The sequence below is a fragment of the Melospiza melodia genome, chromosome 2 (assembly GCF_035770615.1).
Source record: "Melospiza melodia melodia isolate bMelMel2 chromosome 2, bMelMel2.pri, whole genome shotgun sequence".
Taxonomy (NCBI): domain Eukaryota; kingdom Metazoa; phylum Chordata; class Aves; order Passeriformes; family Passerellidae; genus Melospiza; species Melospiza melodia.
Window position 1 is genome coordinate 98,298,357 of NC_086195.1, and position 26,329 is coordinate 98,324,685.

At 36.3% G+C, this 26,329-nt stretch overlaps 1 protein-coding gene across 6 annotated transcripts in view; it reads right to left on the reverse strand.

Moving 5' to 3' along the window:
• Positions 1 to 26,329, reverse strand: part of PCDH9 (protocadherin 9) — a 671,837-nt gene that overhangs the window by 71,395 nt on the left and 574,113 nt on the right. The gene's annotated exons all lie outside the window — the stretch shown is intronic.

A 26,329-nucleotide genomic window follows, 5' to 3' on the forward strand; every position in this document is an offset into this window, starting at 1 on the left:
CACTTTTGTAACTAGGTCTCCTGATACATGAAAGGTTCACTGGAGAAGGTAACCTTGACTTACTATTTGCCACTAAAGTACTATGTATATTTACAGTTCTTTAATTATAATTTCCTTTTGTGTTTAAACCTTGTGATAAGGACAGATGTGATTCTCCAGAGTTCATGGCATGCTTAGTCCAAAGATGACTTTCACCCTGTTATATTTATCTTATGTCTCGGGTGTAGAACCTCTACATTTCCCTTGAAATAAAATTATATTTATAAGACTCCAGTTTTAAAGGCTGAAAGAATAGATATATCAGATATATCAGTACAGGTATGACGGATTTTATATGCTTACACTTCATATTTTCTTTTTTCTTCTTTTTATTTTTTTAAGAAAAAAAAAAAAAAGCCACCTACTTAAACAGTTTAGAATGCAGTGATGTGAAAAATCCCTCAGAATGAAGAAATGGTATATTTTTCTTTCTGCACATCTGCTCAAATTCCAAGTCACAATGAAGAACCCATAAAAATTCTAAGTCAGTGGGAGAGAGACATTTATAAGTGCTAAAGCACTGCTGAATCAGTAGTATCACTACAGATATCTTATGGATAAGGAAGCATAACAGTTATAGTTACAGTTTCCCAGCTGGGACATGGGAACCTACGGGCAACAAATAGAAGTGAGAAGACAGCCCAGGCTTGTTTCCTGTAGCTTGTTATCTTCATGCTTTGTTCAAACCTCACAAAGAATGGAGGGTGAACCTGGCCTTTGCTGATGTCAATTGAAAAGTTTTGTCATTTACTTGAAAGGTTAAGAATTACTTATCATCTTTCTACTCTTTTTGACTTTAAAAGAATCTTTCCAGTTAGGAAGCAAAACCTTTTTATTTGTCTGAAGATGGCCCTAAGCAGTAAGTCAAAGAGAGGAGATCCATAGTACTCATTAATTTATTGGATCTATTGAGCTTGAAACCAATACATAAAACTTTAAAGTGGTCATTACTTTTGACTTCTGTAGCTAGCAGGAAGTAAGACTGAGAAGTTTCTCTGAGGAAGAAGAGAAGATGGCTCTCAGTGAGAAGAAAATTAATGGAAAAGAAGGGTGTAGAAGAAGAAAAACAAAATCCAGTTTTGGTGATTTTTTTTTTCTCTGCTTAGGATAGAATATTTTTGACTGTGCTGTGTTGAAATTAACAATACTTTCCAGCCTTTCTGATATTTTCCTGTAGTCTGGTAGAACTATTATTTTTTCTAAGTTTTCAGTAATTTTTCATGAATAATCAAACTCATTATAAATATTTAAATATTAAAAATAAAATAGATACCATATTAGATAGAACTAGCTGGTTCTGAGCCAGCGATGTGACCAGGTGGCTAAGATCACCGAAGAAATCCTGACCAGTGTAAAAAAAAAATTTGTGTAAATAATAATGTATAAAAAGTAATGTGGCTAGTGGGACCAGGGAAGTGATTGTTCCTCTGCATTCGGTGCTGGTCACACCCTGAGTATTGTCATGCATGCAGTTCTGGGCTTCTCAACTCAAAAAAAACCTTGAGGTGCTGGAGGTTTTCTAGAAAAGGGTTTAGAGAGTGAGTCTATGAGGAGCAGCTGAGGGAGCTGGGTCTGTTGAGCCTGGAAAGGAGGAGACTCAGGGGAGAGCTTATTGCTCCCTACAGCTCCCCGAAAGGAGGGTGCAGCCGGGTGCGGGTTGGTCTCTTCTCCCAGGCAACAAAAGACAGGACAAGAGGATATAGCCTTAAACTTACCAGAGGAGGTTCAAGTTGGACATCAGGAAGAATTTCTTCATTGAGAGGGTGGTTAGGCATTGGAATGGGCTGTACAGGGAAGTGTATCACCATCCATGGGAGTATTCAAGAAACCGCAGGATGTGGTACTTAGTGCTATGGACTAGTTGGCATGGTGATGTTTGGTCTAACATTGGACTCCGTAACTTTTCCAACCCGTATGATTCTATTAGTCTAAAAAATTTCAATATTTTTAGAGTAAATCACTGGTCATATTCTTTCTTTCTTTGTTTTCTTAGAAAGCCTCCAACTGATATCAGTGAGTTCACATGTCACTGTTGAGGAATGCATCTCCACATCATCCTAAGTCTACATCCAATTTGCATACTACTTCAAACTCGGAAGTTTTCTTCTGACCTGCAATAGTGGTGTGATTCTGGACAGACTAATTTATGCAGGACATTGCCCTTTACCTCAGGCATATCTGATGAACTAGAAGAATCCATGGAGCTTGGAAAACTGGTTCCCATAGGAATTACTTTTGCCATCCTTTACCTTTTTTATTCTCATCTTTTTTATTGTGTCTGACAACTTTGGTTTCAGAGAGTTTATTTAGACACTGGGCAGAAGAGATGAGTGTGAAGTGAGCAAATACAGTCAGAAATATTCTAATAGAAAATTCACTTTACCCTTGGTATGATTCTCATAATGAAATAAAAAACACATGTTTAAGGTATCTTTCCCCACACTCAATCTCAACAAGAACCCCAAAATCTCAGCACAGATTCTTTTTGGCAAGCAATAAAAATAAATGAGCTTCAATATAAACATATCATTATAACATTTAAACTGTCTCAATAAAGTTCTGCTGTATTAAATTGCACCACAAGAAGAAAGCAAATGAATGATTCAAGATCAAGCATAAAAAAGTAAGCAGCTAAAGATTTGCAAGAGACAATGATGAAATTATCAACATAATTCTTCCTAATACCAGCATCACAAACTTATTTTAAATCTGTGCAGGAGTTGCATGCAAAATATATAAAAATGCAAGAACTATGATGGGATTAATGGCTGCTTTTTCTGCAGAGAATGCACATTCTTCAAAAGAACCAGGCTGACACACTGGAGTAGGAAGAAGTATCGCTTAAATTGTTTGAGTTGCCATAAAGAGTAATAAATGCTGAGTGAGGCACACCCACACATAGATCACTTTTTGTTTAAAATATTATTTTTCTCTGGAATTCTGTATCTGCTGTTAAAGTAATGGATTCTTCATTTGAACACGGCTGTCAGATCATTAAATACCACTACTCAGAGATAGCCAGGACAAAATACATTGTTGCCTTATCTGCATGGTAAAACAATTTGATACTTGTGCAACTACGCTTTGCAACCAATCTACAAATGAGAAAACTATGGAATACAATTTTATGAGATAAGGAGTAAAGAATAATGCCTTAAACCATACTCAACAGATACTTTTATGTAAGGTAAATAGCTTTGTTGCCGAGTTTAGTCATATCCTCCTTCCCTAATTTTTATTGTCACACAAATCTCTCTAAACCCATTGTTTCCAAAAGAAAACCTGTGTATGGTTCTGAGCAGAGCTTTGTCCAGGGATCATTTCTAAATACATGACTATATCAGATTTTTTCTCTTTGCTCTGCTCAGTCCTCTAACACACTTTACACAGGTAGTCTGCTTGCAAATACTCCTGCCTGCCCTCAGGACCCTCTCAAGGGGAGGCCAACCTCACACTCCCTTTTGTGCTTTAAAATTTCCATGCTGAGGACTGCAGTACACTGTATTTCCAACACCCCAACATGAGAAAGCACACAAAAAATTATTCCTTTGTCTTAGGGTGACACAGGCATTGCAGAGAGCCAGAACCCCGTGCTATGTAGCATGGTAAGTCTGGTCTGGTAGCCATGAGTGATGTCCTGCACATGAGCCATTCTGCACTGCTTGGCATGGGATCAGCCCCTTGGGGGGAGTGCAGGTGCAGCCAACTGCTAGAAATGAATCCAAGGTGAAAGCAGCACTATAAAGTGTGGCAGCTGAAAACAAGATTTCTGCTACCTGCTGTGTTTGTAATGCTATCATGAAAGACTTCCATCTCCTTGAAATTCTGGACATTTTCTCTTTGGATGTAAATATTCATGTCTGTACTCAACATCACTGTAGTCCACACCTCAGCTGCACACACTTAGAAAAACAAACAAACAAATAAAACCAGAAAAGGCACATAAAGAAACAAAGTCTACCATATTGCTCTGCAGCTGAGATTTCTAAGACAACTAGAAGTAATTACACCACTGTCGTCTACATTGGAATGATACATGAGTATGTCTATAGGCATATACATGTGCACAAAGAGAAGGTGTAAACTTACCCATCTCGTCCTGAAGGTACCTATAAAGCTATCAGATGAGTGGGGTATGAAGTATAATCAGCCCTGGTTTCTCCTGGCCCATTCACTTTTAGGAGCAGTGAAAGCCTCATCACTAAAGGAATGCTAAAACATGGTAAGACATAAATTTATACCCTCAGAAGCAGCCCAGATAGAAATTATTATCCTGACTTACCATAAGTGTATTCATACAGTTGGATTCATAGTTAGCTATGGAAGAGTATCAGAACAGAATTAAAAAGATGAAATCTTACAGAGTGTGTCTGATAATAATCTGAATCTGCAAACAAAAACTGTCTGACATTTTGTAGTATGAACAACCCAACTAGACCTTTCCTTGCTGTTCCTCAACACGTCTACACCTTCTACGGGACAGCTTTCATTTCATGGCCCAGTGTAGACCATGGCAAAGATCAAAAACAATTGTCCAAGTCAAAACGGAGCCTCAAGCTCTACTTGGTTTTGTGCCTCTCCCACCAGTAAGGACTGTGCTATGTGGATACCCCAAGGAGCCATCTCTTATGGTACCAGCACCCCCAGGACACTGAGTACATTCAGCATTAACAGAAGCACTTTCACTGCTCCACTTTGGGCAGGCAAGCTGCATGTCTTCACTGTGAGCCCATTGCCCAGTGTCTGCAATGCTATTTCTCACAGATAATAAGCTGGACAGAACAAACTACAGGACTACAAGGATCAATAACAAAATGAAACACAACAACCAGAAAATAAACCATATGAAGGAGCACTAAATGATCTAGTGCCATCTACCAAACAGAAAATACTAGGTACATGATCAGTCTCTTCAAGTACCTATGGGGTAATACTATATAAAAGAAAGAGGGGATTTATTTAGTCTAGAAAATTATAAGGATTGGCCAAAAGCAAAGAACAGAAAAGTGGTAGAAGTAAATAAGAAAAGGGTATTAACGTAAAGATCAATTTGTTGCAGAAATAAGCTCCTTAAGGGCATTTGGTCAAGGCACTATTACTGCAGATGCTATTACAAAGGATAAATCATTACTTGCAATGATGTGACATGGTTCTGCAAGGGGCTGAGGAACTGCCCAGTCTGACGGTTTTTAGCAATATTATCACACAGATATTATCATAGATACAGCTCACTTGCCCCTAGGTTTCACAATTTGTTTGTAAAGCGGGTCTAAAAAAACACCAGAGATAGGATGATGAAATTATTAAAACACCATTAATTTCCACGTCCAGCTGCTTATGATTTTAACATCCCAAGACTTTATGTATATTTGTAGCATTTCATTGAAATATTACTGAGAGTCTAATTTTACACCAGCTTGTTATGCCCCAGGATTGAACTATTTATCAACACCAGCTAGATGATAACCACAAATTTCATTGTTTTAAAGTAACTTTTTCAGACCATGTCTATTTCTTATGAAGTTCCTGTCTTTGGAAAAAGTTTTTGGTTTTTTTTAATGCTTCTGAGAAGAGGCAAATAATGTCTATAGAAGTATAAACTGTTGAAAAACAACCCTTAAGAAGGAAACAATTTTCCTTATTTATGGATAAAAGTTTATAGATAAGCCTTTACTTCAGGAACAATTTTTTGAATGAAACAAAAGGGAAATCTAAATCCACTAAGTCCTGATAAACATATATGAATTTCTTATTTTTAAAAGACAATCACAAAATTCCTTCGACACTAACAAGACCAGTATTTCATTAAATTTAATGAACATAATGTCCTGCGAGTGTACAGATTAAAATTATAGGATTAAATAAACAAAAAACAGATTGTGCAATGCTATGAATTTATGCTCCTAGTAACAACTAAATCTTTTGTGTTTAATAGGCTATTAAGCAGATCTAACTGACATTTAAGTGTTGTGCATTCTTTTGCAGAAACTGTAATTTCAAATGCATGCTCTTGGTTATAGTGATAAGAAATGACATGGAATAGGGATCAAATGAAAGTGTCCACATCCCAAGCCATTATCACACAACCACAAAGGTAACACAACTGCCTGGACTGTAACTGGGCTGTGTCAGTATGAGAGCAAAACTTATTTACAGACTCCAGAGCCTGTAAAGGCCTGGTACAAGCAGCTAATAACTAGCAGCACAATGCCATTGGGCTAGCTAGGATCATCAAAGACCATATTTTAGTACTTTTCATAAAGATGATAGATGAGGTTTGCTTTCTTTCTACTAAACATGTGGGGTTACACTGCCTTCAAAGCAATATTTTCTTCACCACTTCTCTCATGATGCACTATCAGAATATAGCAAGAACTAATTTTTTATCCTTTGAAATAATAGATTATGATCACTTCTCAGGAACAAGGTCATGTAGGAAGACCTGTATGACCATGTAGGAAAATAATTGTCCCCAAAACTTATGCTGAAGTAGTTGTTACTCTAAATACTGTTAACTGAAAGAAAATTTGATTTGTTATGCTCTTTGTATACACTTGCAAACAAGTACCATACTCTTTAACCTTGAATCAAGTTTCAATGTTTGTGTCCTGGTTGCAGTTAAGGTAGATTAAATTTCTTCTCAGTGTCTCCTACAGTGCTGTGTTTTAGATTTGGACTGAGAATGGTGTCAGTAACACACGATGTTTCAGTTTTTGCTGAGCGGTGTTTATACTAAGTCAAGGACTGTTTTCTTGTCTCATGCTCTGCCAGTGAGGAGGAATGCAAAAGAAGCTGGGAGGAAGCACAGCTGGGACAGGTGGCCCGAATTGATCAAAGGGATAATCCATACCAAAGAACATCATGTCCACTCAAGGAACTGGGGGGAGTTGCCCAGAAAGACAGCCAGTCTGGGTTTGGGATGAGCAGCTCTGGCATCATTCAGCAGGTTGTGAACAATTTCACTGTTCATCATTTCCTTATTTACTTTTGTTATCATTATTCTTATATAACATTATTATTGTATTTTACTTTATTTTCCATTATTAAGCTGTCCTTATCTCAACATAAAAGTTTTACTTTGATTCTCTTTCCTATTCCACTGGGGTGGGGGAGGTGGGCATGTTTGTGGTTAAACCACATTTGTGTCTTTATATGGTCCAGATAATTTTTACAGGTGTAAAACATTAACTTGGTGTCAAAGAAAACATTTGTTGCCATCTATTTTCCTAAATATATTTTAGAAATTTAATACAAATTAATGTAAACAAAAGTACCTGGAACCTAGATGCTAGAAATAAATAATATATCCTGGATATGGTAAATTTGTGACTTAAAACAAATCTGTGAAATTAAAATGTGCTGTTAAAGAGTAATGTTAATAAGTGGTGTTGTTTCCATTACATGATGGAGATTTACCTTAAGTGAATGTGTGCTGAAAAAATGAACTAGGATTGCTGATTCTAGTTAGTGATTAATTTAGAATGTGGGTGTTTTGGGGTTTTTTGCCTTTTTTGGTTGTTTGGTTTTTTGGTGTTTGTTTGTTTGTTGGTTTGTTTTCATTAGTTGGTTATTTTTTCTGTTTTGTTGTTTCAGACACATCTTCCAGAAGAAAAAACACTATTGCATGCAGTTGATATTCTAAAGCGTGTTTTTTTCCTTCAATATAACAGGCTCAAAATGGCTTCTGTCATCTCATACCTGTGCTCTGTTGCCTGATACTTACTCCTTCATGTGCACAGCTCCAGCTAACACTGGGGAAAAGCAGCATTGAAAATGTTATTCTGAGCTCTCAGCAACTTGGACAGATGTACACCAAAGAGATTACAGCACACAAAGACACCAGACAAGAGTATCTGTAGTCTGTCAGCTTTCACACAGACTTAATAGTTTAAATGTTTGGGCTAAACACATATAAGGTTCTAATCTCAAAAAGGTGTTTTAATTAATCGCAAAAATTATTTTGATGGGAAAATAGTAGGGCACTGCTGCAAACTAAAATAAACAGCTTAGGTAGGAAAAAAGCATAAAGAGGTTTAGAAGAAGAAGAATTATGAATTAGGTACTCGAGCAACCAATAGCCAAGAACAAGACAGAATCTTACCAAGTCTTGGAACTACCAAGACCAAAGTCTTGGCTAGATGTGTGATCTCGTTTGCAAGCTTGGTAAAGAAACCTACTTCATGTCTTTCATAGTCACTACTCGTCTTGATTCTACTTAGAATGATTTTTTCCTCACATACATGTTATATGTTTCATTTCAGAACTGCTTGCCACGATTAAACTAATCTGCACAATGTTGTGCAGTCTATAATCTGTTGCTCATAATTTAATCAAGGAAGTGTCTCACATCTTTAGAAAACTGATCACAAGGTGAGTTGGACAGATGTTTTTTCACGTTTACTGAAAAAAATTATAAAGGAATTAATACATACTGTATTTCTTCTCTGGTTTTAATCAAGGTGATCTAAGCAGATGTGAACATATAGCCATGAGTTATTTTTTCTTGGGAACAGAAGAAATAAAAGTTGTCCTAGTGTTGTGGGTTAACCCTGGTGGGCAGGTAAGCACTATACATCTGCTCACTCACTTTCCCCATCCAGCCTTCCCTGGGATAGAAGAAGAGGAAAGGAAAAAATAAAAGAAAAATAAACTCCTTTATATCAAGATTTTTTAAAATAAATTAATTAATAAGGAAAAGAGGAATATAGAAGGGATTATTTAATAAGCAGAAGAAGAGAAAAGACAAAAAGAAAATAAAACAAAAATTATGCAACAGCACTCAATCACCGTGTTCAAAGGGTAGATAAATGTTTTCCTCAGGCCAGGCCTGAGGAAAAAGATGGCTAATCTCCTAAGACTTCATCTCTCCCTTTTTATTGCTGAGCACGAAGTTGCATGGTATGGAGAATCTCTTTGGTAAGTTCAATTGATCTGCACAGATTTTTCAATTTACGACCTATTGAGCAGTGACCAATATATTCACTGGGGGGTGGAGGGGAAAAGGGAGCAGAGTGAAAAGCAGAGATGCCTTTGAAAACAGTACTTAGCAAAAGATAGATTATTAGTGTCTTATCATTACTGTTTTGGTCAGAAATATTTAACACAGCATCATAGGAGCTGCTGCAAAGAAAATGAATTTTATCCCAGCCAGGTCTAACACATACACAATATCAAATGTTATTAACAGGTAAATTAATTTTAAGCAGAAGATTTTATTGGGTATTTCCTTTCAAAATCAGTACAGCTATGATTTTAAGCAGGGGTATTAAGGCTGCACTTTACAAACTTTCCATCTCCTTTCATATTTTAAAAGAAGCTGAATTCAAACTGAGGCTATCATTTTTTGTGAGGTGCTGGGAGGTATTTTTGGGAGGTGAGGATGCAAAGAAATCTCTGGAGACACAGAAAAACTGTAACAAGTAAAAATAGGTTAAACTTTTACAGATTAATAAATTACTGAAAGAACTGCATTTACATATTCTACTCTTAGCAATTATGACTGCTAGCCTTTCTTTCTGATGGCTTTAAACTATGCATGGAATGATATAATTATTAGTGCTCTCTGATAGTGCACTGCATAAGTTTTCAGTTAAGTTTGATAGCTGTCACACAGAAATAAAGATAAAGCCTATTTATTTTAATTAATACATTTATTAAATAAGAATTAACAGATTACCAACTAAATTGAAAAGCCAACCTATAATTATCATAGTTTAAAACAGAAAGTTAAATGTATAATCAATTAAAAGCCTAATTCATTAATATAAGGAGAATTTCAGCAACTCTTTTTTTCCCCCTGCTTTTGTAGTTCTTCAATTATAAAAGAATAGGTCAAATTATCTTGCTTTTCAATGATGTTCTTGTAAAAGTTACATGAAATTAATGTGCAATTAAAGAAAGATGAAATGAACTTTTAGCTTTGCAGGGCACTTATGTGGCTCCTAAGAGAATAAATTAGGGAGTAAAAGCCAAGGGCTTTATGTCAGTGTGGAAATTGATTACTGCTAAGCAAGAGAGTATTAAGCGATGAATAAACTAAAGTGTGATTTTTAAACTTTTTATTTTAGTGGAATTCATCAAAGTTACCATCAAAGCTGGCAGAGCTATCTGTCTTGCTTGACCTTAGCAGATTTTTATGGTATCATGCACATTTGTGTGAGCAGCTAAACCAAGCCTTAGCTGCTTAGTTACTGCCACTAAGCAATCACTGACTACACCGGGAGCTTTCACACCTCTCTAAGGTGTGGGCACTGAATTTAAAGTACTTGGTGTTTTCTCTGAGTATATACTTTTAAGTGTTTCTATTTCTCTTTGTACTTTTTGGGTTCACCCCTCAAAACTTCATCCTGGGCTCTGCTGACAGCAGCAACATAGGATCAAGAATTGTGTGAAACGTCCCCACTCGACAACGGATTTCAGCATTCTTGCTCTCGGTCATCATTTTAAGAATGATGACCCTTCAAGCTTGTTCCCTTAAAAACACCAAATTCCTCATTTATATCCAGCTCTTGACTGTCACCTTTTGCATAAAGACATGACAGACCAACATTAAACACAGTTAAAAGTATTTTTTAAATATAATATAATACAGCATTTTTAAAATGTAATATAAAATTTACGTGTTTCATAGGAATCACAAAAATCACAGTGATAATTGTAGTGTCAGTAATTGAAAGGATCTAAAGTCATCCAGACATTACTATATTCTCTTCCAGACTTCTCTTAAAATTTCATCAGTCCCAGCTAGTACTTTGGTTTTTTCCCAATCCATTTCATGCTTAGAAATTTAGAACACTATGAAACACAATAACTGAAATGAGTAAATGATTCTGAGACAATCCAGGGTGAAATATCTTTATAGCAATAAGAATCAGCAATTATATTGTTGGATAATAGTATTAAGCAGCTTGTGAGCTAAATAATGTAAGCATTAATCAAGGAAATATTTTTTAAGAATATCCACAGCAACATCCTCAAAAAGGTACAGCTTTTTGGAAGATCCAAGGAAGAACTTCATTTAGATAAGCTTTTCATATTCTGAAGATTTATTATGACAGTAGTTAGGTATTTTTATTTGAGAGACCCTGCTCAGAGCATCTATCAATTTTTTAAATGTAGTGAATAACATTACTTAATATGTTTGCTATTTACATAGAGAAAATAATTCATTCTGTTTAGTTTATTCTCTATTTTTTTCTTAGAAAGGGATTGGTATCTCAGGCTGAACTATCATGACCCCAGATGAATAAATAGGATAGCAAAGAGCTATATTCATAACCTTTAGATCTCTGAATTTATGCTTCAATGAAACAGTCTTTGCCAGAGAAGGATTTAAACTAGAAACTGCCTCTTAAGGAAGGGATAGAGAAATTCATTAAGTATCAGCTGGATTTTTTGGTGTTTCAGGGAATGTCAACAAAATAGCTTTTATAATTTGTGCCTGAAACACTTACAAGCTTGGTGATGTTTAGAACAGAACATAGTTTAGTGAAAATAATTAAATAAAATGCAAAAGAATAATTTAAAAGAAAGTATTTAAGGTAATGTAATGAAAATAGAATTAAAATACACATAGCAATGCTTTAATCTCAAAGCTACTGAGTTCAATATCTATTTTAGAAAGGGCAAATTCATCTCATTTATTGTGAGAGAAGTAGAAAAAGAAGCACATTGGTGAAGGGTTTAATTTTCCACTTTGAAAAAGCAAATGAGTGTTTAACAACTTCCTTTTGGCAACAAATTCAAAAAAACAGTTAACTAAAAATATGATTAGCTTTCTTTAACTGCTGCCACCCAGATCTTAAATCTTGCATTCGTCTTCTTCCCCCAGTTTTATAATGAAGTCAGCTGTGTCCTCTGAATTCAAGCTGAGAGCATATTTGAGCATGCCTTAGAAGGCAACATCTGCTGGCCTCACTCTTTTCCAGCACAGGGTGCCAAACTTATGATCAGAATGAAATTAAAGAAAATGCACTTTGTGTATGGAAAGAGTAATTTTAACTTTCTTTCATTAGCTTTAGACTTTTCACTGTTCACTTCTTTTTAATGTCTTGCCTATCTGTTTATGAGATAGAAAGAATTAAGCTTCCGTATTCACCTGCTCTATGCTGCTTGCTTCATCTTTAACTATCTCTTTTTAAAAATCCACTTTTTTATTGCAGCCATTAACAGCCTTGCCTTAATAGAAAAAAATAACCAGAAATGGAAATATGTAGTGTCTGAAATATTATAGTTTTACAATGACACAGCACAACTAATTTCTGGAGATCCCAGGCAAATCACAATCCAAAATTACAAATCTCTGTCAAAATAGTTTCAGCATTGCTTCAAAGTAAGATTTATTGCATGGTTTAAAGACACAGGACTCCATTATAACTTAACAATTACAAGTAAAACAGTATCTGTAGTAAGGAGAAATTAACCATTACATATAATAAAATGTTAAGCAACAGCCCATGAAAGAGACTGAAAAACAAAGGGAAATCTAACAGTGTAATCATTTAAATCTCACCACTTTTAAACTCTAGTAGGTACAGTAATGATGCCCTTAGCAATCATTGAAACACCATACTGCACAGGACAACAGCATCAATAAAAATGAAACATATTCAATACTTTTTTTCTTATTTATGGAAAAGCTAGAGTGCTGAACATGCATGTGAGAACTTGTAGAAAACATAAAATATTTTAGGAGTTGTATTTAAAATATGTGTTCAAGCTCACGTGTTTACCGAAGCACACTCAGCCTATAAATATCCATATTATTTAAACTTGAGTTCCACATTTCTCAAACACAAGATTATCCTGAGGTTCATAAGAGAAGCTCTTTCACTCCAGGTTAAATTATAAAATATCTGTATTTTAGTGGGATGATAACTGTAATATTTCAAATGGAAGGGATAGTGTTTGAGCTGAATACTCAGATGAAATTAAGAAGTGTCAGTTACTCTCATGAATTTGAGTTGTGGGCTGGAAATAGAGATGTTTTTCAAAAAAAGAGGTAATCTGATGATTTCCAAGTTGCTACTTCATCTCTTATAATGCTCCAAGCTGTACAAATAGCAACAAACAAATCCCATCCCTATGTTCTCCTAGGCTGGACATTAAAAAGCCTGTCACAATTGCAATGAAGAATCTATTGAATGACTGTGTGGGAGGTTTTACCAAAGCCAGCAATATTCTGAACAAAGGTCTTATCATACACTTGCTTCTGTATCATATTAATTGGCTTCTTATCACATCAGTCAACTCCCCTCTCCCTAATGTCATACAAAAGTGAATAATGTGTTAAAACATTGATAATACTTTAATACTTATTAGCGACTTTCATGAGATTAGCTTCTTCTTTTTTCACAAGAGCTCAGATCATACAATGTCAAGCACCTTTCACAGGCATTAGTTTAAATGAAATCATTAAGGCAAGAGGCAGGCCAGTGACATAAAAGTCTCACTGCTTAGGCAACTTCCTAAGTATATAGGCTTATATTTTCTTACATGAGATCACAGAGAGGGTTTCATAACTCATATGATAGATTATTATGTTTCATACAACAGTCAAACAAAGGGCAGCCTTAGCATGCTCTCTTCACAGTGCAGCCACAATAATAACTTGGGTTCCTGGAATGCCTCTGTTGATATGTATGACTGTAGCATTGGGAGCTGATAATTTCCACAGCCCTTTCCCTGTATTTCCAGCTAGTTGCTCTCTGATAACTGACCACCATACTAGCATGGTAGTAAAATTAAGGAATGCACTGGAGCAGATGCAATCACTGACAAAGGGTAGAAACGGAGCTTTATAGCTGCCTTTTAGTAATTTGGATAAGAAAAATATTCCAAGTTGAATTACCATAAAATTAACATGAAACAACATTTCTGAAAAGAAGACGCCAAATGTTCTCACAGAAATACATCTCTAGGCTTTAAGAAAGTTAAGGGGAAATTGCCAAAGCGGGAGTTCCTGTAACTGGATTGGCAGGATGTATTACTTCATTCTGCAATGCAAATGGTTCATTTGCCTTGGGATCCAGCAGAGCACTGGGAGGGTCACCATAAGATCAGCAAAAGCAGATGGATACGAGAAACTTTGTATGCATCTGTGCTTACTGTTATGCTACTGAGTATTAACAATATTTTAACAAAACTGTATATAGGTGTTATCAGCACTGCAATTTAACTAATAGTTATCATAGTATCACAAAATGAGAGAATATGCTGAGCTGGAAGGGACCCATCAGGATCATCAAGTCCAAATCCTGGCCTTGCACAGGACTAGTGACCCAAGAGTCACAGGATGTGCCTAAGAGCGTTCTCCAAACTCTTCTTGAACTCAGAAAGGCTTAAAACTTACTTTTGTTTTGACTAGGCAGTACTAATATTGATTAAGCAATCAGCAAGTTCCTGGTGCTTCATAAAGTGCATTCCTCAGTCAACACAAAATTCACAGGGGATGGCATGTGTCCACACAAAAATTATCTGTAGAATACTTATTGTATTTAGTGTGTACAAAACATTTATTTAGCTAAATGTAAGCTTAGCACAGGTACCCCTTTACCTGTGACTGTATAAATGTTATGATCTGAAGCCCTTTTGAATCTTCAGACTTGTCTACTCTCTGCTATTACCTGTATTAAAATGCAGGTCACAAAAGGATAAAATTAACCCAAAGGAATTTATAACAGGTATCTCTGTGGGCTGCAACTTTTTCTCAAAAGAGAGAGAGGTGGGAACATGTAGATGGAGACACAGTCAGGGCTTTTACTCAGCTGTCACCCTGGAATGGCTAGCATGGATGAGATACTGCAGAAAGAGGCAATGAGTCAGATATACACAACTGACATAGTTTACTTTCCTTTAGGAACAAGAGTAGAAAAAATGACAGCTATGATTTTCTAAAGCACAATCTGGTCTCAGTTCTCAACTTCTGAACAGCAAGAATTGCACTTCGTTTTTCTAGAGGCAAAATTTCACAGCAGTATTTCTTTATCAGAAGCTGCAATAGCAGTACAGTCTTGAAGATTGAACTACAGTCTTGAAAACTGTGGCAGTGACTCATTATCTAAAGTTTCAGCTCTAAATTTATTTCTTTGTTTTAGTCAGTTCTGTTAAGAGGTCTTCTCTGTAGCATTCTCCCTCTGGACTGTAGCAAAAATAGGACAGATAAATCTTTATAGACAATAAACCACCTATGAATCCTGCCCTTTCAAATACATAATATTTGCATATGAATGAAAACAGTATACCTCAACACGTATTTAAGGAATTACTTACATTATAGTGGCCCAGATTTTCTATTTATCTAAGTTTAGATTGCTCTTGTTTCTTCCAGTTAAGATTGGGTTTGTTAATTTTTTGGCTTAACATTTATTTTTCTAAGAAAAATGCCTTAGAGTAGGAGATGCAACAGACGTTATATAATATTTTTAGCAGCAACCTGGAAATCAATGGATCAAAAAATCAGTACAGAATCTCCTACCAAACCATCCAACACATAACCAAAAATCAACAATGCCAAGAAATCAAATAGAAAAAAAGGGCAATTTTTCCAATATATATTTATTGAGATGCAGTTAGAAAAGAGCCAAGATGGAGACTAAAATTGTCTATTATGAAAAACAAATATTTGACCTAATCTTTCTACTGTGATATAAGAGTCTTTTCTTGGTTACTTGTGTAAGTTTCATTTCTAAGAACAGATAAAAGCTACAAAAATGTATATGCATGCCTACATAAGAATACATAAGAATTACTTATGTATTTTGTGGCTGTATGTATGCATTCATAAATACTTACATGCACATACTTCATCAATGCCAATGGTTTATATTGATATAGTCAAAGAACAATATAGTATAAATCTGTCAGTGTTCACATACTTCTGTAATTTAATAATCATTAACATTAAAAGCAATTGAGGTAGAGAATGAACAAAAAATTTAACTACCCTATTTTAATACAGCTTGTATACACACATTAAGAAACTCAGCGTAATAATTAAGATAGTAAGTAATTTCATGGTATAGTTGTAGATTTAGGAGCACTTTCAAGACCTGCAAGTATTTCTCTGATAAGAAAATTAAAGGTATTCTCTTTTTCTAAAACTGATCTCTGAACACCTGCCTTCAGTACCACACCTTGCTCAAGTATAGTACACTTGCCTACCCCAGTCCTTTTCTATCACTAATCTAACCTCCCCATGAAGAACCAGCAACATATTGGCAACCAACTACCATATTTCTAAGGAGGCTGAGTCTCCTCATCTATTTTCAGACAAATAGTCAAAACATTAAACCATAGTGACAACATAGGTACAATTAATCTTATCTCCTTGATGCAAAACCACAATGTCGGCAACAAACGAATCAGTTCAGTTTCCCTCAGAATCAATGGAGAGAAATAGGCGCTGCTAGCATGGAATTTATTTGATCTATTAGATACCTGCTTTAGGATGAATTATTCCTAGAACTGCCTTTCTCTTTTGTAGCCTGTAATCAGTCTAGATAGGTAGTTCATACACATGGGTGCTGCTTGTAAGATAAATGCCATTCCTTTTTTTGCTCTGTGTTCCTACTCCATTTTTGGCATATTGATTTGCATAAAAGGGAGAATTTAGAGTACTCACTCCTGATAAAGAACAAAGATCCTGTTCAAGTGCCTATTTAATAAAAAGTTCAAAGAGGGACAACCACAATGAGACTGAGAGAAACAGCCCAAAAGAGTCAATAAATGGATCTGTTTTACTTACTCCAAAGAGCCAGTTCCAAGTGCCTGCTTTGCCACATTCATGTCAATTTTCAAAAGCAATTTATTACCCATTCTCTGAAAGTAAAGTAGTTCTCAGAAAAACGGCTGTTATGTGGTAAACAGGTCTTGCTATTCCCTTGTAGATTTTCAGAAGTCTTAGTTTTTATTAAATGCAGGCCACAAAATGTAAAAATCTCAGAAGACTTCACAGAATAGAAAAATCATTTGCCATTGTGCTGGGTTTGGCTTGGACAGAGTTAATTTTCTTCACAGTAGATGGTATGGGGCTATGTTTTGTGCTGAAAACAGGGTTGATAACACAAGGAGTGTGTTATGAATGAGCAGTGCTTACGCTGAGGCAAGGCCTTTTCACTCCATCAGTGAGGAGAGCAGGGGTGCACAAGGAGCTGGGAGGGGTAACAGCCAGGACAGCTGACCCCAACTGACCAAAGGAACATTCTAGATTATATGGCATTGTGCTCATCATATACCTCTGAGGAAGGAAGAAGGAAGCAGGGGAATTGATATCCTCCCTCTTTCCAAGTAACCATTGTGGACAACGGAGCCCTGCTTTCCTGGAGAGGGCTGAACACCTCTCTGCCCATGGGAAGTGGTGAATTAATTACTTGTTTTGCTTTGCTTGTGCATGTAGCTTTTGCTTTACTTATTAGAGAGTCTTCATCTCAATTTACAAATTTTCTTACTGTTACACTTCCAAATCTCCCTTCTACCCCGCTGGGGGAAAAGTGAGTAAGTGATTCTATGGGGCTCAGTTACTGGTGGGGATAAAACCGAAATACCTATTCAAACAGAAGTTCTAATCAGATTTTGAGAAAACAACAATGTGCCTCACGATAAAGTTCAATAACTTCTGTGCTTCATCTTTTCCATTCAGAAAGTAAATGTTTCTTACATTTGAATAACTCCTTCAGCCAAACCTGCAGTAATGGAATAATGCCAAGGTCCTAGTTTGTCCCTTTGAGCAGGATGGAAGTCAAAGCACTGGAGCTAGCTATATAAATGAGAAAAGATAAATGTATTAACTGATATTTAAGGTGACTTTGACTGCCAAGAAACAACATTAGAAGATTCTCACTCTGGCTTTGCCTTGGCTTGATGTCAAATGTGAATACAGAGCCAAGCCAGCCACAGGTGTTGAACTGTAATTTAACTTTAACTTTCATTATACTCCTCATCACATTGTGGCCAAAACAGTCGACCTGCCAAGTCTTCAGCTGGAACCAAAAAAGCTTTTAATTGGCCACCAAGGGTGAAGACAGTAAGAAAGAAGTCCTGTTTTATTTCCCATTGGGAAACTGAAAGTCTGATATTATAAAGTACAATGATGAGGTACAGAGTCCTTCCATGTTTTTGGCTTCCAACATACCAGTTCCAAATCACTAGAGTAGGCAGAATGTTTCCTTTAGGTTTTATTTATACAAAAGCTAGGAAAATAACTATGTTTATACAGTCAGTATTAATCCAGTCACACACACACAAAATAAAACCAGAAAGCAAACCTAAAACCAGCCCTTCTGTCACCACTGCCTTAGTATGTTACTATACTAAAATGATCCATTCCCTGTCATTCCCAATAGCTTTCTACCACAGCCTGCTATTAATCTTGCAATCTGTTCTACAGAGAAAACTTGTACCAGTGTGGACTGCTTTTTTAAAAGTCAGCAGGGCAATAGCTGGGGCAAAGAGAACAAGTGGTTAACCACCAAATCACTCAGTCATGTGGGAGGATCCTCAGGTGCCAGATTCATTCACCTAGGTTAGTCTTCAAAAATCAAATTGAACATACAGTCCATGCTGCCTTTATGGTTAAAAGAAATAAAAGGCCACTTTGAAATTTAGGTTAGTAACACCATTTTAAGATGGAGTTAAACCATTGTCTGAAGGTACCTAAACCCACTGCATACAGAAATAGCCTGGGAGAACAGTTTGACTGAGAGAAATAATTGCTAATTATCTATGTATATAATTGTAAGTGAATTCACTAGGAACTGTACAATTTTTGTTCTTCCACTAAACAAGAAACAAGTAAAATGACACATCTACTGATTAAAAAGTAAAAATATCTTTTTTTTCTACCTAAAGCAGAACAAAATTATTGCATGAACAATTATTTTCAGTATAGATTCCTCATTCATTCTTTCCTCACCCTAAGCTTGTGACATTTTCTGCTTTTAAAATTTCTCTTTCTAGTCTTTTTAAATATGAACCACAAGAAAATGGAAATTCTACAGTTTTAAAGTACAAATATCATGTTTTTCACGGCATTAGTCAACCTATATTAGATACAAGAAAGTTTTTTTTATAATGAGAGTGTTGAAACACTAACACAGGTTGCCCATGGAGGTGGTGGATGTTCCATCTGTGGAAACATTCAAGTTTAAGGTCTAGTTAAAGATGTCCTAGCTCATTGCAATGGGTTGGACTTGGCCACCTTTATTGGCCTCTATGTGAGTGTTGTCTGCTATAAACAAAAATTTGTGACATGGGAAATTTCTCAAGTCCAGAAACACCAAATGCTCAGCATTTGTACAGGTTTCAAGAGACAGGGAACTCTTGGAGAATGGTGGCCTCTCTTTTGCTTCCACAGTCCTGCTATAAAAAACAAATGCTGTTCAAATAGCAGAAGTTTGAATTCAGATTCTATTTCATCCTCTCTAATCTCTTTAAAATATGTAGATTTCAATGTTTATTACAAACTGTGGGTGTTGTCTCTCTTTGAAAAACAGAAGCATTTTTTCTAACTTGAGTACATTTTGGCAAGAATAACTATTTACCCGTCTAAACACTAACCTGTGTACAACATTCTTACTATTTTCCCTTCCAGCATTAGGTTTTGAAGCACCATTTGACTATCCTTGAAACAGACAGTTAATTTTCTCATGTCAGTTTTTCTTGGAACTCCTTACCATCCAGAAAACTACCTTTATTTATGTCCAACTCCTGGATGCTCATATTGCAATCTGCTAGCACCTGAATTTTGGGCAGTGGGTTGTAGTGGTCTCATAACTATGTACTCTTGCTCTCTAGCAGTCTAGGAATTAATATTTACCCTTACTGAACCTTTCAGCCTGTACCAGAAAATTAACATAAGCTGTTCAGACCTCCATCCACCCTTGACTGGTAAGATTAATAATAATTCATTTTGATCAGAATTACTCTGTTGGCCAGAATGGTTTCCATGGTTAACAGGTGGTACAGAGAGCTGGAGCAGATTTCATCAGTTGTAAAACAGCGTTAGAATTATCCTACACTTCTGATTATATCTTAGGACTGACTTTCGCATACTGTAGCTCAGAAGCATAAAAAGAAGATAGTTTTAACTATGAATAGGCATCCATAAGGAAAGAAACTTCCATGACCTCTCCTAATAGCTGGTGCTATTGGAAATGTTTTGGGGTGGTGTTTTTGGGTTTTGGTGAAGTTTCTTTTCTTTGGTTGCTTGGTCTTTAGGTTTATTTGTATTCTGGTAAGAATGTTGTGAATTAGAGGATTTTTACAAAAGGAATGAAATATGATGAAAAACAATTAAAATGAACTTACTGTATAACACTGAGACTTTTAGTCAGTGTTCCATGTGCTAATGGGAGCAACTAAACTGCTGCAGGTCTCAGAAATTTCATGTCAGAAAAGATCATGCACCTTCAAAAACAGTAGGTTTAAATGTGAGGATAGGTAATTCCACGAGCAAGGACAAATGCATTTTCCAATCCATGTTGTAAACATTTCTATTGTTATTATTATTATTTGCTTACTGATTTTCCATTTTTTTTTTCTTTAAAGAAAAAGTCCTTGGAAAAATTCAGTATGACATTTTTTATTCCATCTAGTTCCCCTAGTATGGCAGTAGTCTGTGTATGATAAGCATGCCAAATGAATACTTAATCCTTATTTTAGTGGCAAACCCAAGAGTTGGTTGATGCATGTTGAGAATTGATTGATGCATGTTTAGAATATTAATTAAACTTGAAAAAAGGCAGATGAAAATTAGTATATATGCTTACATTTATCACATAACAGCTTAATTGAAAGGATGGTGACATATTTACAGTAAGTACTCCTAGAAGCTCTAGATGGACTTAGGAGTGAAAGAAGGGGAGAAGGGAATAACCAAGAGCTCATAAATAGCACAGTGTTTATTTTGCAAATGAGAAAGACATGAAATAAAGCTGAATGGAGGGAAAAATGCATTTTTTGATGAGTCTCTAGGATGATTAATTTGCAGCTTTGGCTCAGATATGAATTTTCACCCTATAGGCCCTTGCGTACACACAGCTGATTGAAAGTATTTTTATTACATGGACCACTATAGCTGTATCAAAAATCGGACATCCATCTTTAAAACCATGACCATATAGCTAGGCAAAATCAGACATCCATCTTTAAAACCATGACCCTTGCACTAAGGCATGTAGTCAATGACAGGAAATTACAAAAGGGAATGATAATGCATCTTTTCCTTCTAGTAATGACTGTCGACATTGTTATTAAACGACAGAAGAAAGACATCAAAATATTGCAAATCTGTAATTTTTCATGTTTGATATTATGAAAAGCTTAGGGCTACTAAAATTTGTGCAATAAATTATGGAGCATGCCATAACACAGTTAGAAGTCAGCTTCCTAAAAATACTACTAAACATTATTCTAGTTCATGGAGCACAAATGCTCAGTGAATGCACACTACGAACATGCTCTGCAGCCAGGAGATACCAGGTGGTGGGCAGAGGTTTGAGCTGCAGAGCTGCAGGCAGATGCTGGCATGTGGAAGGCCCTGCAGCCAGATTCCTTGAATCCCAGACTTGTGGCTGCAGGGCTGCCAGATTGTCACTGCTCTCTGCTCTTGGAGGAAGGAGCCCCCAGTCCTGGGCCTAAATGCTCTTCAGATCTGCACTTGCGGTAAGGATTCTTGGAGCATCAGAAAACTCCTGCTGCAGAGACAAGACTCTAAACCTGGAAATCTTCCAAATATCATAGGAGACCTGAACCTCCAGGGTGGTGCATCAAGAAGCTATAACAGTTAAAGAACCATTCTCATGATTATGGGCAACCAAGCATGGCTACCTTCGTTTTGGAGGTCTAATTTTGCCTGGAGGTGAAGTTGTTATTTACTATTAGTGTTATTAATTCAATGACCAAGAGATACAGTCAAATTTAAGGACCTAAATGTGCCTGATAAAATATAAACTTGGAAAAAATATTTTGTAATTTTGTGAAAAATAAGGCTTTAGGACAAGGCTTGGAAAACAGTTAAAACAGAAATACTATGAAAAAGAAATGAGAGAAAAAAAAGAAGGAAAATTAGATAGAACACTTCAGAGTACTAAAGGGCATAAAGACTAATACTACTAAAGGGGATCATGACTTTTCAACTTCTGACAGATCATTAGTTTGCATGTGATTCAGTTCATTAAAACATCCAAATGAAGCATCAGTGCTGACTGATGGCTATTCAATTGCTTAAGAAAATTGATCCTATGATTGCAGGACACTTTCTGTTGGATAGATATCTGTATTCCAATTGACATGCTCCTTGACAGTGTCAAGAGCTCTATGAATAGAGGTCAAGTGGAGAAAACCTTTAAAGAGATTATAATTTCTTATAAAAAAGCTTTTTGGTTGGTTCTTTGGTTGGTTCTTCTCTATTCGATATAAATCTCTGAATAATCTTTCAGAAGATACTCTTCATAGCTAATCTCAGACTGGCATTAATGATTACCCCAGCAGAAATATGGTGCTCAACAGTGTTCCAAGAAACATATGTAAAGGATGGGATTCTGCATTTAAATCACTCTCATTATTCAAAACTGACTTCTTTTGGACATGGCATTTTTGAATTAGGTAAACAGCCATTCCAGTATTTACAGAATTTCATAAATGCCTTTATCCTTATAATAATTTATTCTGAAATCAGCCCTGACTACCAAATAGTAATTACAAACAAACTTTCATCATGAGCAGTCTCATTAAATTCATTATTATTCCTAACACAACTGCAGATAGTTGAAACCCTAAGTGTCTTTTTGAATCAGGGCAAACCTAAAGTAAAATAATTTGTATAAGATAAACTGGTAAGGCTGTAAGGGGGGACCGCTGTGTACTAGATTTTAATAAAAGGACAAAAAGCTTAGCAAAAATAGTCATATGCTTATCACTCCATTTGTTTAAGAGGGAGGACAGAGAGCGAGCAGCAAAGGAAATGAGTTCCAGATTTGCCTCGTAATTTGCAAATGCTGGGTAATTAACAAATTAAGTTTAATGTTGCAAGGAAAAGCACAGAAGAAGGACAAAAGTGTAACATAATTAGAAGCACATTAGAGTGAAAAGACTGAAGACCTGATCCTGCATGTGTTGAAGGCAATAGCAAAACTCCATTATATTTGACTCAGGCAAGATTGAATCCCTTAAAAAACTGTCATGTTTCCAAAATACCTAAACAACTCATTCTAGCAGCAGCAAAAGGAAACAGATTGTTCAGACATTTCAAATAGAATACAACTAATAGCACCAGAAGGAACTCAATCATATATGCATTAGTGTGATATATAATGTACCATAAGCTATGCAAAAATCTTTGAGGATCTTTAAGTAGGAATATTTCAGGTGAGAGGTAAATCCAGATTTATACTTTCCTCCTATCCACTTAATAATAATTGAATTGTAATGGAAATATCCTGGGGAAATTTGAAAGAAATGTTTCCATGTGAGATTTATCTTACTAAATCTACAACTAAGACAGAGTTTTTTATACACAGTAAGAAGAACTATTATTTTTAGAATATGATCCTCATTTATTACCAGGTAGCTGTTAGTAATAAATTAGTTGGCTCATATCCTAGAAAAGCCCAATTTTTTCAGTAACTAAGGAGGTAATCTAAGTAACAGGGTGAAGCTGGGTGAGTCTCACAAGATAAGTAACTAGAAATGGGGGGAGAGGGAAACTGCATCATGGGGTTTAGAGCAGGAGCACTAATCCTTCATTGGGTTGGTTGATCACTACTGAAAATCTGGGAATGGGGACAGAAGACTTTAATTAATATAAGCCTCTATCATGACCTGACTCATAAGTATCACGGACTGAGATCTGACAAGTGATCCTTCTTTATTCACATAGAAATGCTGGGGACCAAAGGCCTCTTTCACCTCTGCGCTCTTTTTGCAGAACATTCCTTCTCACAATTTAGCCTTCTAGAGAGCAGCTTCAGATGTAGCCCTCGCCCCTTTAGGGGCAAGTTGTGCCTGACCAACCTGTCTCCTCCAATGGGAGAACTGGCTGGATGCACGGAAGGAGAATGGTGCATGTGACATTCTTTGACTTTAGCAAGGCATCTCTGGCAGTCTCACACTGTACTCTTACAGTCAAGTTCATAAGCTGTGAACTGGATAACTGCACAATTAAGTGGGAGAAAAATAGGCTGGATTGTTGTTGGTCTTAAAGAGCAGTGATTGGCAGTCAAAAAGCCAACTTTTTTAATACTATTGGGGAATATATTGTCCAATGACTCTTAAAAACTTAAAGGATGAGAGAGAGGACACTTTGAACATATTTGCAGATGATACAAAATTAGGAGGAACAGATGATATGCTTCAGGGCAGGACTGTTATTTGGAGGAACCTGGACAGGTGTGAGGAACAGGCTGACAGCAACATCACAAAGTTCAGCAATGTGTAAAATCCTGCATCTGGGAGCAAATAATCCCATGCAATGCTATAGGCTGGGTCCTGGATGGAGAGAAAGCAGCTTGACAAAAAAAAAGTCTGAACATTCTTATGAAAAAACTGGACAGGAATCATGTGCACCCTTGAAGCACAGACAAAAATTGACAACCTGGATGCATTAGCAGAAGTGTACTCACCAGGTCTAGGGAAGCAATCTTTCTCTGTAGTTGTGAGACTGCATGTCATGTGCAGTGTCCAGTTTTGGGCTCCCCAGCACACAAGTTATACTGGTACACTGAGTGGGCACAGCAAAGGTCCTCAGGCTGGTGAGATTAGGGGAATGGAACACATGGTGTGCAAAGAGAGGCTGTGAGAGGCTGCAAGGTCTTTCTAGGCTTAAGAGAAGGCTTAGAGAAGACCTCACATACCTTTTGGGAGAGCACAGAGAAGATGGAGCCAGTCCTCTTGGAGTTACATGGTGACTGGTCTAGAGTCAACGGACACAAATTAGAGAATGGGAAGTCTTCCAATGGGTATGATAATGGGAAAACACTGGAAGACGTTATCTGGAAGGATTGTGGGGTCTCTACAGACTTTTAAATGCAACAGAGGATCAGAAGATCTCCAGTGTCTCTTTCCAGCCAGTAAGGTTCAATTTCTGGCTCTGGTTAAGCACTCTCTTGCTTCTGAAGACAGAGAAAGCCATGAAGATTTTCACTGTTTCCTACATCTGGCAGAAGCAGAAGTGCAAGATGAAATCCTACTCAGGCCTGCCCCTGGGTTACAGAGAAAGAGTTGGGCAGACTGTTTAAAAATCTTAAATAAAAGAAAAATAAATAAAAAGTAAATAGAAAAGTATGTATTCTATATGCTGGCTCTCAGCAATGCCAACAAATTCATATTTAGTTCAGATAAGGACACTTCAAAGAAGTCACTTAAAGAGACTTGATCAAGACTTAAGGAACCAGTGGAGTATGGTAGCCAAAGGGAAATCAATGTCTGGATATAGAGTTATGAAAAATAAAGCAGTTATCTGAAGAAGTAGCAAGTAGAGACATAGCAAGAGCTCTTGGTGTGGTCAGCAATGTATTAGAAGGCATTATTTCCTGTGTGATTTTGTTTTAAAGTAGTTGTCCACTGCAAATAACCCAACCAATTTCATCTAGAAGTACACAGTCTAAGGTAACACTGCTTATAGAAAAATACTCAAAAATCTTGTCTTGCAGGCTGCCACTGAAGGTGACTCTTGTTTGGTCTACCATAGAGGACTATTATCAGCTTCTGTCATCCATCCAGCTTCCTGTCAGAGGACAGGAGCCTAATTTGAGAAAATTAAACCGTGAAGACAATCTCTTTAATGCAGTTCAGAAAGAAATGTGTGTTCGTATATTAGGGATAAGCTGCATGAGCATCTGTTCTTCTCTGTGAAACCTCCTGAGTTTAGTTTACACATAAAAGGGACACTAGGCTTTGAATAGGAATATGATCTGCTTTTCTAACAACTATATGGACGGCCATGGAGCTCAGTAATTTCAAAAGTAACTGCTTTGTGGTGCTATTAAGTATTCAAAAGAACAACAAAATAGTAAGGCTTGTAAAAGGAGTTTCATAATTCAATCCTTTACACAATGGAACAGCTAAAGTTTTAAGATTAATATAGGTCTGTATAACTCTGAGTACAAAGCTATGCTAAGACTTTTCTTCCCTGAAATTGTAATCTTGAAGTATCTGCTAACAACCAGTGTAATTCAATGCCTTTTAAATTTTTTCTCATTCACATTTTAAATAATATGCTACAAATGAAAAATCTATATACCTTAACATAAAGAGCATCAGAAATCAGTACTATTTTTTCTTACCTTTACCACTG